This window comes from Merops nubicus, unplaced genomic scaffold, assembly GCF_000691845.1.
Source record: "Merops nubicus isolate BGI_N331 unplaced genomic scaffold, ASM69184v1 scaffold22732, whole genome shotgun sequence".
NCBI classification, from domain to species: Eukaryota; Metazoa; Chordata; class Aves; order Coraciiformes; family Meropidae; genus Merops; species Merops nubicus.
This window is the reverse complement of record NW_008596758.1, coordinates 146,072-159,726: the sequence shown is the minus strand read 5'-3', so window position 1 is coordinate 159,726 and position 13,655 is coordinate 146,072.

Here is a 13,655-nt window from a genome sequence, read left to right as displayed (position 1 = left end):
TAAGGACTGCAATTAACAAGACCTGCCCTTTTTTTCTGCAAAATAAATCTTTTGATCCACACTGAGACTAAACAAAGATTTCTCTGTTTACTTTTGGAAGCACTAAGAATCAAGACACCAATACTAGGGGATAATGTATTAAAGAAGCTTTCTTTGTGTTAAAGTCAGCCTTTGTAGAAGACTTTGCCAACAAATCTCTCTAAATATTGCTATATTACCTTAGCTTCCATGTGGCAGAAGTACATTTGTAAATGTTCCTTGGTGCTTATTTGTCTTTAAGGCAAAAAGGAATGAAAGGAGTAAAAAGCATGCATCTGGAAGCATTTTGTTTTTATCAGCAGTACCCCCACAGTTCAGGACATCAGATTCCTGCATCTCTTGTGCCTTGTTACTTCATGTTGCAAAAGCTTCATTATGGAGTACAAACACTCCAAGTCTGGGTGACTTTTTTTCATGACTCAGAGCTTCCACAACCAATGAAAAATTACTGATCAGCTAAAAGATGAAGCCTACCACACGCTTCCAGGCCTGAGGCTGCAGAAGGCATCAGCTGCAACCACCGGGTGAAACAGTTGCCTAGAAAGAAGAACACAATTGATTTCAACTACTGGACCTTCTGCAAGAGACTGAGACTTATTAGAGGGCAGAAGAATGAAAGCAGATGGGAGATTTAAACTGCATCAAGTGATTTAAAGATGCATGGATGAGCCTTTTATTACATGGGATGATTGATGATGCACCGGTAACTAATGCTGACCACACTTGTAAGAATTAATTTGGAGACCCAATTAGAGCCAAACTGTTACTTATTCCCAGCCTGTGAAAAAAAATCTAGCCATTTGTCCAGGGGCATCTGAAGGTCTTAGGTAGTTATCCAAAGAAGGAATCATCATTATGCTTGGCTTTACTGTGTTTGTTTTAGTGTGTCTGCATCTCATTTGGTCTTAGATGTTTACTTTTCTTCCTTTTTAATGTAAACTGCACCACCTGCCTCAGCATGCAAGGCTCACCCTGAGCCTGTATCAACATCAACTGAAACTTTTAATACTCAAATTGTTTTATGCATATTCTCTGCCTGGGCTGTAGTCTGCTTCCAGACAGACAAGATAACAGTGTGCCGATGCTGTGTGCTCCTGCTCATTGTCAGCAGCCCTGAAAAATAAGTTTTATTTCCCTTTGAGCCTGCACCAACAAGCCAGAAGGTGCCGGCAGTGTCTGTACTCAGGTCTCTCATTCTTATCTGTATCAAGTGCTGTGGGTGAGGAATTTACTGCATGTAAATGTGTGGGCTTGTTTTTATTAAACATGCTGTGGAAAATCCAAATTCAACATTTACACAGCCACAGGCAAATGGCAACAGTACTTCCACCATGAGTAGTATAACTTGCTGAAGACCTTTATTAACCATACGTGTGCCTAGTGTGGACTGGTTCAAAATAAAGCAAAACTGTAATGTGCTCGCTACAAAAGACTGGTTTTTGTTCACACCCTATGCCTGTGTCAAAAACCTACCAGCCTGCTAATTAGAGTATTGGACATTTTTCTCCCATTGCTAACTCCACATGTTCAGCTGAGGTTTTGAAATCCCATGAAATTGTGGTTAGGACTGCTATCCAGTGAATCTGACTTCAAACATTGCTCCAAGCATTTTGGTCTGAATTTTCCTTCTGCTTTGCCTGTTAAAACTCATTACTATTTACCAGAGCAAGTGGGTGATGCATAGCGATACATTTTTAGAAACCAAATCCTGATCAACAGCTCAAGCAAAGTGCTCTTGAGCATTTGGGAGGCATTGACTACCCAGAGGCCACCTCCTCCTCTTCTCACGACGACAGTTTGGGTTTGCAATTTTTACAGTGTTGACCTCCTTCAGGATACTCCCAGCTGAGTGAGGCTGTCTTAGTTCATGATTTCGTCTCAAATTTATTCCGAATGTGTGACACCCAAATGATGCTGCTGCTGATGTTTAATTTGTTTCTGTGGTTGTTCTAAAGGCTGTGGCTGCAGAAGCCACCCTGCACATACGCCTCTGCAATATTTCACAGACCAAACTTCCCAGCGATCCAAAAATTGTGGTTTTCCTGCCATCTCTTTAGATTTATGTTCAAAATCATCCTTGAAAGTGAGTTGAAAGTTTTGGACATGCATATGGTCCCTGGGAGTCAGAAAAATAGATGCATGGGGGATGCAGAGTACAGCAATGTGAGGGGCAACTTCTCTGAACACTTATTTGGACAGATCATAATTACTGTTGCTCAACTTATGCCAACCAACCAGCTCTGCATGCAGGCATCCAGGTCTTTCAGTTCAACCTCCTGTCCTGAACGGTGCTCAGCATTGCTGTTACTGGTAGCCCACAGTCCTGATAATTTTAGTGCAGTGCTAAGGACAGCTCTTCACATCTACATGGGATGGCATTAAGGAAAATGAAGGTTTAGGAAGACAGAGGACAGGACAGGTAATAAGTTTACCGTGCCAGCTCTTCATTGATTTCTTAAAGAGGCCATGCGCCTGGCACAGGTGCTTGGACACAGGTGTAAGCATCATCTGGGCAGCTTGCTGTAACCGGGTTCTCGGTGCCTGCCTGCCCTCCCCCACATTCCCTCCACCTCTGCTGGGCTCCTGGATGGAATACAGTCAACCCAGCCAAGGCTACTTCATCAACAGATTGAGACCAAGTTTCTAATGTAGACTGATTCTTCTCTCTTTTTTTTTTTTTTTTTTTTTTTTTTTTTTTTTTTTTTTTTTTTGTCAAGCTTTTTATTGGAAGTGATAAACTAGGATTTGCCTACTTTTTTTTTAACTTTTTTTTTTTTTTCTTTTCCCCTAGAGAGACTACCCAATAAGACTTTGGAATTGACTCAACAGAGTGTTTTGTTACAGGAGAGTTAATACACTTTAAAGCCAGGATGAAGACATTTGAACTCATAAATTGTGAGAGTGTGCCATAATCTCTAAAAAACCCTAATGAAGTTTAGGGACTATGTATCCAGTGTTAAATAAAGAGGTAAACTTTTGGATGTCTGCCACTTGCACTGCATGGCTACATTTAATAATAGTAGAGGTTTCTTGTGAGATGTATTCTCCTTCCATAAAGTTTGTCTGTAGAGCAGCACAATGAGGTATTTGCACTGAACCAAGTTTAGGGGCTTTATATAAAGAAGCGTCCTTATCAGAAATCTTGCAGACTTCCTATCTTTACCAAAAACTTTTGCTGGCATAAAACAACAATATATTTTGTTTTCACAGAACTGGAACATACTCTTTCCTCCAAGCTTGTGTTTTTCAGAGTATTTTCCTGCAATGTGTATTTTTGTGTACCTGCCTTTGCAGTCAAGCCTTGATTAGAGGAGAAGATCACATAAACCTCCATGCCTCTTCCCTACTTCAGGAGACAAGTGAGGGATGAGCAGCAGGAGGAAGAGTAAGACCCACATACATTTCAGTTATAGGCAAAACAACGTTTAAACCCACTACTGTAAATTTGGTAGCATTGAGACTAACTACTATACACCACATCCCAGATGAATGTTCTAACTGCTACAGACATTGCCTGTGCTGATGTTTCTCTCTCCCATCAAGTTCCTTCATTAAAAGCTTAAAGGTACTCCTCATCCCTGTTACCTTTTACTTTTCTTCTTGGTCTTCATTTGCCATTTTCTTTGACCTGGGGCATCTTAAGGCCCATCTTAAGAATTTCTTAGCCCACTTTGTTGGTCTTCAAGCTCAAAGAGATTAAAGTAGTTTGATTCACAGTTTTAACATTTGAGATTATTAAGACCAATCTGAAATGGTCAGCAAACTTTGTGAAAACCATTTATCTCATTTAATTTAATTGTTCTTATGAACATTTAACTCATATCAGCATTAGATGGACAGAAACCATTTGATTCATTGGTCACTTTCGAGCTGGAAGTTATAGGAATTCACTGAACCTATTTTACTATCAGAGCTAAACCTATATAATGACACTTGCCATGTTTACAGTTTTCCTTCACTTTCACACTGAATTTCAAGGAAGAAGTCAAATGAGTAAGTTTTGTGCTTGTGTTATTGTTAAATAATTTGTTAGTTGAGACAGGCGGGACCAAGCAGTCTTCCTGCTGTCCTTGGAGGAATTTCAGGCTGTGGCATTTGTCACACTGCTCAGATGGACTTACTCCCACACGCGAACACGACAGAGCAGATGCTGAACAACATCCACGGTTCCTGAAGAAGCTTCTTATGTACTGGAATCAGCATGAACCTGAAAGTGGATATGGTGGTTTATTTATTCTTCTTTCTCTTCTTGGATGGCAGCAGGGAAGATATTTCTTTCTTTTTCCATTTTTTTTTTTGGTGTAGTAAACAAAACAATATATTCACATTCACCTTTAGCAAATGGACGGATGTTTCCCTTGTTGCAAAAATAAACAGCAGTCAATGGCTGAATGTGTGGCCGTAATAAGATACATCTATATATCACATGTGTTTTCAGACAAAAGAAGAGAGAATAAATAAGTCAGAGGGAGCTCCATGGAAGCCAGCAGCACCAACTCTGGTAGGTTATTTATGCTGCTGTTTCCTACTCGTATTTGACTGCGCAGTCCAAATCACAGAAATCCATATTACCTATTTCTAACGTTCTCAGAATGTCCTTCTACTTTCTGTCACCAGCATCACATGCTTACATGGTGCTCCCCTCACGAGAGACTGTGACCTTCTTTTCACTGTGACATGACAAAATCTAAATAATTATGTTCTTGTGTGCTGTGCTTGATTTTTGTAATGCCAATGATTTTGTCATTGTTTCATTGTGTCTTCCCTACTGGCATGTCTTTGGTGCAGAGATTGTGTGCTTTGTGGGCACAAAACACACAGACTGCTGAGCTTGTTTTTCCTGATACTGCAGTCATGATAGCAGTCATGATAAAAATGTTCACGTCTCTCTGTTTCAAGCCTCATGTTAAGTCAGAATCCATGGACTGTGTTGCTAACACTTGTATTTGAAACCCATGAGCACAGAGACGAAGAATTTTCTCCTGCAAATTTTCTTCGTGCAAAGTGAGTTTCACTACAGAAGAAAAATTTAATTATATGCACATTAGCCATGGGATAGTTTTGGTGGGATTGATCTCAGTGAGCTTCAGTTGTCCAAAAAGTAAGTGAAACTTCTTGGGCTCTCTCTGTCTTTGGTGGAGAAAATCATGTACTTTCAGGGAGTGTTTCAACTCACCTATTTTGAAATGGAATATATTACCCATCTCTCCCTCTGGTGACTATTGACTATTAGATCACAGAACCACAGAATGGTTTGGGGGGTTGGAAAGAACCTTAAAGATCATTTGGTTCCAACCCCCTCTTGCCATGGGCAAGAACACCTTCTACTAGACCAGATTGCTAAAAGCCCCATCCAGCATGGCTTTTAACACTTCCAAAAACAGAACACTCACAAATTACTTGGGCAACACGTTCCAGTGTCTCACCACACCCACAGTGAAAAACTTCTTCCTTACATCTAATCTAAATCTACTCTCTTTCAATTTAAAACTGTTACCCTTCATCCTATCACTGCACTCCCTGATGAAGAGTCCCTCCCCATCTTTCCTGTAGGCCCCTTTTAAGTACAGTAAGGCTACTATAACATCTCCCTGGAACCTTCTCTTCTGCAGGCTGAACAACATAAACTCTTCCAACCTGTCCTCACAGGGGAGGTGCTTCAGCCCTTGATCATGTCCATGGTCTTCCTCTGAACCCATTCCAACAGGTCCATGTTTTTCTTATGCAAGGGAACTCGGAGCTGAACACTACTCCAGATGGCATCTTAATGGAGTGGAGCAGATAGGTAGAATCAACTCACTTGACTTTCTGGACATGTTTCTTGTGATACATCCCAGGATGTGATTGGTTTCTGGGCTGTGAGCACACACTGCTGGGTCATGTCCTACTTTTCATCCAGCAGTACCCTCAAGTTCTTCCTTGCAGGGCTGCTCTGAATCCCTTTATGCCCCAGTCTGTGCTCATACTGCGGATTGTCCCAACCCAGGTGCAGGAGCTTACCCCTGGCCTTGTTTAACTTCATGAGGTCTGCATAGGCCCACCCCTCAAGCCTATCCAGGTCCCTCTGGATGGCATCCCTTGCTTCTGGTATGCTGACCACACCACACAGCTTGGTGTTATCCACAGACTTGCAGAGGCTGCACTCAGTTTGACTGTCCGTGTCACCAACAAGGATGTGAAACAGCAACAGTCCCAATACTAAACCCTGAGGAATGCCACTCGTCACCCATCTCCACCTGGACATCTAGCTGCTGACCACAAGTCTTTGAGTGAGACCATCCAGCCAGCTAAATCTACAGAATGGCATTAAGTAGTTTAGTATTCATTGCACGTCATTGTCTGAAATGTATTGAAACATTGCTTCAATGCACACAGGACGATGAGCTTCACTCTCAGTAATTCCACCTTCCTTTCTGTGCCATGGCCAGGTACAGACACAAACATCTGCATCCCACCTCCTGATTTCCACTCACAGGCACAAGACATACAGGTTTCAGAACATCTTGGGGAGTCTCTCCATCGAGAGTTGAGGTGTTTGATCTACAGCACACCTCATCAGCTGGCTGTGAGCTGCAGTGCTCTCAGGTAAGATTTGTTCTCCAGCTGGACATCCAGACACACATGTGGAGAGGATGCACAGCTGTCTGCACCTGGCTGTCTAGGCACTGTGTTCCTGTGCTACCATCTCTGATGACAGCAGCCACTGCCATTCAAGCAGTCCCTTTGAAGACCAGAGCCTTCTTGTACATTTGCTGAATTTGTTTGTAAAATGGCCTCAAAAAGATAAAAGGATAAACTAAATTTTCAGGACACAAGCTGGTTTTCACAGCTATGGAGCTAAATAAACTGATTTCATCTCATGGTGGTATCATCTTGGCTGAATGGAATTCATCTAACCCAGATCATAAGTTCTTTGCAAAGACAGGCCAGATTAATTCTGGTCCAGTGGAATCGAGTTTAATCTGGTGATGACTTTTACACCAGAATCTCAGTAGCTGCAGGAAGAGTATACATGACTAATGTCACTGGAGGCATCTGCAGAATGTGGCCATGCGAGTTCTGCCCTTTCCATTAGTGGGCACACCTTCTACTTTTAAAATAATGCACCTTTTGAAGCTTTGATCATCTACTGATTATCTTGCTTGTTTCATCCAATGCTCTGTCATCAATTTCTGAGGTCTGTTCAGTGTTCTTTATTCCATCTACAGAATATTGTAAACTCTGCTTTGAATTCCAGGATGCAGAGGTCCATCACCCATGCTGTCCTAACACTTATTCTGTTGTACATAATACCCTTTTCCACAAGAAATAATATTATATGACACTTCCTCACCTCAGATACCTAATTATCAATATAATTTATTATAATGTCTTTAGAATCTTGATTTCATCCAAGGTCAAAGTTATTGAGTCTTGCAGTCACTGTTCCTTATTGTTTTTTTACAATGTGTAGCAACTTTCTAAATTTGATGATTTTTTATATTCCTGAGTTATCTCATGTTCAGAAAACACTATCAGTATATTTTATTTACCAGATAAACAGATTTTTATGGAGACAAAACACATAATTAATTGCTTGAGGAAAAGTCTTGACAGAAGAAGATGAGTTTGGGAAAATAAAAGATACACAGGAAAAGAGTTATGAATTTCCCACATGTATTTTGCACCAGGAAAACTTTAACTAAAACACTCGAAGTTACACGTCTCCAGCTATGATAAAATATATTTTCTAATAAAAAGCTTTGCATTTAGTACTTGTTGGAGAGCGAGAACCTGTATTTTGCATACATGACGTTAATGTCTAGAAAGCTAAACGTTTTTGGTGGATGTGATCAGAAAAATACCCATGGCAGTAGGTAGCAGTACCTTCAGATACGTGGTTTGCCTTCTGAATGCTTCTCTTGAAGAAGTTTACTGAGATTACAGTGATAAAAAACCTGCAGTTTCTTTCTGTTGTGCTCTAAATTGCAATTTGCACAAATGTGGAATGTTAAAGCCTTCCAGTTACCTCTTGTAAGTGTGAAATTCTTGTGCCAGAGACAGCTTGGTGATGCAGAAAATATCTCAGCCCCTCAAGAAAAGAGGCAAAAACAGAGCCATTTATAAAAAGAGATTTTGTTATTGAGTTAAGCAGAAAGGCCAAATGCTTCTCATCTTATCAATCTGACACTTTAGGCTAATAATCTGAATATAAATAATAAGATTTTGTGTATGGAAGTTAATGGCAGTAGATATACTTTCTTTGTGAGACATGCAGTGTTGACCTCCTTCCCAAGATAAAATGATATAAAGCATCCCTGTGTGTTCCTCCAGCTATTTGGGGCTTTTCTGAAGGAAAGGAGAGGAGTTGTAGGTAAACTGATGCCTTAGCAAAAGACCTTTTTTTTTTTTTTTCTTTTTTTTTTGAGGTAGTAATAAGATATTGAGCAATACATTTTACATTTTTAGAACTTTAGACTCTTAAGTATCCAACTTCAGGATTATGGACATATTTTGGTCTATATGGAATTTGCTATGATGTGACACTTGCATCTTCTTTTCCCATGTATCCTCTGAGATGATAGCCTTCCATTGCTGGTATAAACAGTCTTGTCACATGGCTGCAAATACATTTGTGACACATTTGTGACAGTGTCTGTGGGTCCCTGGTTCCACATGAACAATAGAATGGTAAACATTCATGAACATTCATGAACAGAATAATGGGAAACACCCCATTGCTTACCAACATCTTCCAGTACCTTTTGCAAGATTAAAAAAGAAAACAAGTATTTGGTTATGAACAATATTTTGTTTCTGATCAGTTCTAGCTCATTGAGGCCTGTGACAATCTACAAGACATTGGACATTTCCAAGAGCTGGTGTTTTGAGCAATCATTAAATGAGCAATATATTCTGAAGTTGGATGGATTGTACCGTTCCCTTCCTGATCTCAGAGAGACCATATCCCATGAACTGTCACTTTGAGGTAAGCAGGGCTGTGTGCAAAAAGCCCTGGACAGTGTTGATGAGCAGTTGCATGGATGTGTTTCCTGGAGAGTGGTATGCACAGAGAACATGGGAGAGAAAGACTTTGACCAGGAAAACATTAAAAGATTCATGAGTAATACAAAACAGTCTATTAATGAGTTATATGAACTTCATGATTCTGGACTTTGTCCAGCAGGCTACTTTCTCATATGCTTTGTCTTCTGCCTTTCTGAATATAAGCTCTTCCAGGAAGGGACTCTGTCAGTGCACACCTTGTCTGCTTGGGAAGCCACTATAGTCCAAAGTCCCCTGAAGAGAAAGGCAGAAACTGGGCCAGAATGAAGGAAATTACATTCCATGCTCTAGCTCTAAATCACGTCAGACATGGTAGCTGAGTATTACCCAGTCTGGTCCTGGTGTAATGAGTGTAATTGTGAAAAAAAAGAGAGCAGATATTGAATCATATTTTCCTTTGAAACGTTTAGTTAATAAAAGGTATCATTTTCTTTGTTTTGTGCTGTTTAAGGGATAACTACTACCACACCAGGCTGAAGGTATTAAATCTTTCCTGGTCTTCCTGCTACCTCTGTGACCACATCCAAATGCCCAGGAAAATTTATTAAGCTGGAGGCATTTTCCTGTCAGTTTCACATCCCAAAATGAGCCGAGAGCAGGCTTAATCCAGCTGTTTTCTGGGTACTTGACTATGTAGTCTGATGGCGGTAGAACAGTTGCAGATGCGCAATGTAATTATGTCTGTATGATCCTAATTATTTTACCAGCTGCCATTACTTTAGATTTTTCCAAGAATGGTTTGTGAGCAAGTTGTGGAATGAGCTATTTTGCCTTTGTGAGATAGTGAATTTATAACTCGACTGTGGACTGTTTTGGATTCTTATCAATTCTTTCAGGATTTATAGCACATTATTTCCTCTGCAAATGGATTTCTAACATACCATTTGTTTATGTTGTAATGTCACCATTTTTTTTTTGTGGAAGAAACCTTTAAAATAAAGAACTGTCTTTGATGTAAAAATTGAAAGCAGTCAGTTCAGCAGTTTAAGGAGGTGGAACCAATGAAAGTTTCTATAATTTATTATTTGAGGAACACAATACTCATATCTGTGTCAATTGGATCACCTAATGAAATTCACATGGCAGAAAGGACATTGTCCCTATGACACTCGCTGTGGGTGGAGTTATTCCTGATCCAGATACCAGTGTTCCAAAACAGAGTCTATGTGGTGCAAAGCAGCCACAGCTGCTCCTAAAAGATGTGCCTTAACAAGTGGAAAGTGTTGGTTAGTAAGTGTCAAATCACTGGCTGATATGCTGCAGGAGCATATGGGCATCTGGCTACTAACTCTACATGCTATGACTCTTCATGTACTTATCAAACTGCTGGCTGCTGATTAAGAGTGGGAAGAAGAAGTCTATGGCTTGTAATGTCAGGGAACTGGTATGGGGACGAATATTTTTGAGGTGCAAATCAGTGCAGTGTTGTGACTTCAATTAAGTTAAGCTGTTTACTTATACCAGGATCTGTTTTAGGAAAGCACAAAGGCTGGTGTTTAAATCCATCCCTATTCAAAGCAGTAGTGATATCCAGGAAGCATAGATTTCTGAAAAAAGAAATCTTACTTGAAAACCTTGTGATCTTCACATGATTGCAGCTGTGGAAAAAAGGATTATAGGAATTCACCAAGCACAAACAATAATACCTGTCAAAACCCAAATAATCATAAAATGAGGATGGGGGGGGGGAAACCTGAAGCTGAAAGCAAAAGCCTAAGTGCTAACAGCAAGGACCAGATTCCTTTTTTTTTTCATTTACTTTTATTTCATATTTTCTCTAGTATGTGAATCTTTCCTAGTCTTCGTGGTTGAGGAGCAGAGGTAGGAAATGTGACTAAAACATATCCAAAATAGGATATCTAAAAGCTGAGAAGGTAAACAAAAGTAATATAAAATTCATTTTAAGTCCAATGTCATGTTGGTAGTGTAATTCCTTTGTATTCATTTTGAGTGGGTATGAATGACAATGTTTCTATTTGCATCTTCCTCACCTCAGAGTTACTGATCCCAAGAGTAATATCTCAGTTTCCAGCTAAAGTATTTTCTGGGGAGGTATTATATGAAAATCAATCAATCAATCAATGATTTTGTGTAAGTCTGTTGTTTGTAAGATTAGTATTCTTAACTCAAAGCTTCAGCTTTCTGTTGGACAACCAGTATCACTTCAAAAATGTCACGTCACCAGTTTGGAAGAATATAGAGAAATGTCAAGAGATCATCAAAAGAAAGTGCCAGAAGTCTGAGTTTGAACTCTGAAATGTAACACGGGGGAATCACATTTCTAGGAACTGGCAGGGAGAATGATCTGTTAGCACTCTTTCATGTGGGAACTTAATGCAAGCAGCAAAATATCCCAACTAGACAAAAATACAAGCACAACAACAGGAAATAAGGCTTTTGTAACAGAAAAGAAGATTTTAGAGAGATGGAGAAAGAAACCAACAAGGTTAATATTTACTCTTCCAGAAGAGTTTCCCATTGTTTCCCATCAAAATGTTATCAGAAAAATGCATGGAAAAGGGGGACAGTATTGTGCTTTGGTTCTGCTTGCAATTCCCTTCATTTTTCTGGAAAAAAACACAAACCAATGAAATATCATGAACAACTTTCAAGCGGAGAGCTTCCAGAAGTGCTTTCCTTGGGCAGCAATGATGCATTAGACCAGCTCAGTACTCAAGAGCTGACATTTCACTTTCAAAAGGCCAGTTAAAGCACCAACAGCTTCAGTGGCAAAATGTCAAAACTGTAAGTCCAAAACGATGATACTGCATGTGCTGTCTGTGTGCTCTGTGCCCTGATTTGTTGGATAGAGAACATTCCAAAACCAAGCCTGTAGGTGTGCAGGATCTATGACTAAGAGAGAGCTGTATGCAGGCTGGTACTTCGTAACGTTTGGCTGCTGACACACATCACCTTGAAACAGTTTCTCAGAACATTGCTCATTTCTGTTCCCCAAAATGCTTTTTACAAAGAGGAAAATTCAAATCCCAGAGTTCAGGAAATAAAGCCTGAATTGTTTCTGTCTGCTTTAGCAGCCACCTTTCCTCATTTTTGTTTCCCTTCCCTTCTCTCCCACTTCCATGGCTCCTGTTGTTTCAGCTGCTGCTCCGTTCCCCTTTCATCTTGTTGCTCCAGCCAGCAGCAAGGGTCTGAGTTCTCATTCCCCTGGGGATGGGGGCAGCTCTCTTGCGTTTGGCTTGCACTGCTGAGATGAAAAGACTGTTGCATTGTTTATCTCCTGTGATACCACTTTCTTTTTGGTACTTCACTCACACGTGTAGTGGCCCCTTCTCTCCTCCTCCTAGCTGTGGGGAGAGATGAACACTAGCTTCAGCAGGCCATTTTCCTGTTGGATTTGTGTCATGCTGAGGACTCAACTGTCCAGGAGGCTTTCATCTTCCTAGAGCTGGAGCCAGAGGAATAAGATGAGCAGGACCAAGGTTGATTGTTTGTAAGGGTGTGATCTCAGAGCAAGCCACCTCTGAGGGACTCTGCAGGTTGATACCATTTGCATTGTGAGACCCCAGCTCAAACCTACATCTCATTAGGCAGAGACTTTTCTTTGCCAAGCTGTGACACCACCACCTCTTTGTTAAAATGAAAAAGATACCTGCTTGAGTTGGTGGTTCATGTATATTCTTCTAGACATAAGCTCCACCCCAACTTTTCACCCAAGAGCAGCAACAAATATTGGCAGTTAGTTCACAGCCAGCAATGCACTTTGCTGTGGCTCAGAGGACCCCACCAAATAGCAGAAGGTGGAACGTGGTTTTTATGCTTTAGAGAACCAGGGAGAAGGACCAGGTGTGGAGTCCCCAGAACAGTACTGGAGAATGGCAAATTGAAGATGATTCTCACATATTGAGGAAAAATGGAAACACATACTGATACATGTGTATCATTGCTCACTATTTACAAGTGCTGGAATGTATAATATCTGATTATCTTAATTTATTTTCTTATTATCGATCTGCTAAGCTGACAAAGTTATCAGTGATAATAGGACAAACATTTCTCTATTTTGCACCTTTCTTTATTTTGTACTCTTTTTTCTTTTTTTAAAAATCACCAATATGGCTATTATCACATCTTTATTATATAAGCAAAAAGGTAAACATAGAAATAACACTGGATGAAGTCAGAGATTTTTTTTTTTTAATGAGAACTGGGGTCTACAAGTTCAGACAGGAGAAAATTTTCACTGGTAAACAAAGATGCACAGAGCCTGTGCTTATTATCACAGGTGATCTATATGGTCGTGAAAGATGGACAATTATGTCATACCAGAGAAAATGTGTAGAAACTATGGTAAAAAAAAAGTGTTACAGATAGATGGCAAAGCATGGAGTATTTTTTCTAAAAGAAGGACTCAGCCAAATATGAACCAATCCAAGTCGTGTTGACTGATATACTCATGGGTTATTTCTGGATAAAAATACGATAATGTACTAAAAAAAAAATCACAATGTAGTGAACATACTAGTGATAAATGTGATACTGAAAACTACAGTCAAAATCAACCCCCTAAATTCCCTTTCCACTCAGGGTAGTTAGCAAATGCACACAGAACT